Source organism: Mobula hypostoma, chromosome 21 (assembly GCF_963921235.1).
Source record: "Mobula hypostoma chromosome 21, sMobHyp1.1, whole genome shotgun sequence".
Taxonomy (NCBI): Eukaryota; Metazoa; Chordata; class Chondrichthyes; order Myliobatiformes; family Myliobatidae; genus Mobula; species Mobula hypostoma.
The window spans coordinates 8,450,576-8,450,806 of record NC_086117.1 but is presented as its reverse complement, the minus strand read 5'-3'; positions in this window follow the sequence as shown (position 1 = coordinate 8,450,806).

Genomic DNA, 231 nt, shown 5'->3' with positions numbered 1-231 from the left:
CCCTCTCTCCCCCCTCTCTCCCCTCTCTCCCTCTCTCCCCCCTCCTCCCTCCCTCCCTCTCCCCCTCTCCCCCTCTCTCCCCTCTCCCCCCTCCCCCCTCTCCCCCCCCCCCCCCCCCCCCCCCCCCCCCCCCCCCCCCCCCCCCCCCCCCCCCCCTCCCCCCCCCCCCCCCCCCCCCCCCCCCCCCCCTCCCCCCCTCCCCCCTCTCCCCCCTCCCCCCCCCCCCCCCCT